This window comes from Hoplias malabaricus, chromosome 4, assembly GCF_029633855.1.
Source record: "Hoplias malabaricus isolate fHopMal1 chromosome 4, fHopMal1.hap1, whole genome shotgun sequence".
In the NCBI taxonomy this organism is placed as follows: domain Eukaryota; kingdom Metazoa; phylum Chordata; class Actinopteri; order Characiformes; family Erythrinidae; genus Hoplias; species Hoplias malabaricus.
Genome location: NC_089803.1, coordinates 52,080,192 through 52,081,836, shown reverse-complemented (window position 1 = coordinate 52,081,836; position 1,645 = coordinate 52,080,192).

Below are 1,645 nucleotides of genomic sequence, written 5' to 3'. Positions count from 1 at the left end.
ATAGCTTTTTAAATCTTAGTCTCTGGTGCATAAACCTTTGCACAGTACTGTGTATATATATATATATATATATATATATATATATATATATATATATATATATATATATATATATATAATTAATGTAGACTCTACCCAGTAAACATTGTGCCGTTGATGCAACGTTGAAATAACGTAATGACTGTCGTCTAATCAACGTATTATTAAGGTTGAAAATGAAAGTTGAAAAGACGTCCAAACACAGACATTGAAAAGACGACTATTAGACGTATTTTGGACGTCCACTGACGTTATCGATTGATCACCATTTTTAAGATGGGTTTTGAACGTCTGTTGACGTTTAAAATATGTCCTTGACGGACAGACTACTTTTAGACCTATTTTATACGTCCATGGATGTTCCTTGTTTACTGGGTAGGCAAGTTCATTTTATAGCTATAGAATGGCAATTCAAAGTGTTTACAGAATCAAAAGGAACAGTAAAAAGCAATTAATCAAGTATAAGACATAAAAGGCATTAAAATAAATTAAAATATTGTAAAATATTGCAGTAAAGGCATGATTTAAAAATTATTCAAACTTAAGAAGTAAATGCATTAAATCATTCCTGAGATCTGGCACCTCAGAAAGGCTTTTGCATGTTGGCAGCTACAGAAAGCAACCACTTTTAAATGGCTAGAGATCAGAACTGATAACAAATGGCCCATCAAATTGAATAAAGTATGCCTATATGCATATGGCGTTAGAATCTTTGTACATCAATTGGAGATTTCTTAACAAATTGGCATTCGTCAGATGTGTGTGATGAATTAAGCACAGTTTTATGATTCTAATTGTTGGGTTACTTGCATTTGTTGCCTTTTACCTATATCTATGAATGTGAATACAACAAATACAAGGTACATACAAAAATATTGTGTAAATTAATTTTTTTTTTACAGAAAAATCCATATTTATTTTAACCATTGATATTTAATCACAAAAATATTTGTGATTAATTGCAACCTGTTTGATCATTGTGCTGCTCTGTGCATTAGCACCAAATGGATCCAGAACCAGATTAAAATCATACAAATTTCAGTTCTTGTGCTGGCAGATGCTGAATGTATTAAGAGTTCCACTGCAATTCCTTATATTACTTCGTAATGAAATATTTTTTTAAGCTGCTGTTTTTGTACTTGGACTCTAGTAGGTTTTTGGGAAGGTACATTTACTTGAGTCTCTATTTTACTGCAATAACAACAATTTAGGCAGCTCTGCCCACCTATAGATAATGAATGAGAAATAGCCTTAAGAGTATCTTGAGACACCATATATGTCTGAAACGTCTTTCCCAAGCCTGTTTAAAACAGGCTCTCTGATGTCATGTTCAGTGGTATTACAGTGTCTTTTTATTTTACTCTAATGCTTTAAATATTCAAGTCTCTCAGCCATGTCAGTTGGAGGCACAGTGTGTGATGTCGATGCATTAACCTCCAGAGTACATTTTTCTTATCAGAGAAGCCTTTAAAACAACACTGCCTTTAATTATTATTAACCTGTTATAGTCGTAAAAGTGTGAAAGTGTTACGTATGCAAAACCTGTATACTCAACGTGTTAGACTTCATCTGTTTGGAATGATCAGAGGAATTGTCATAGGCCTTG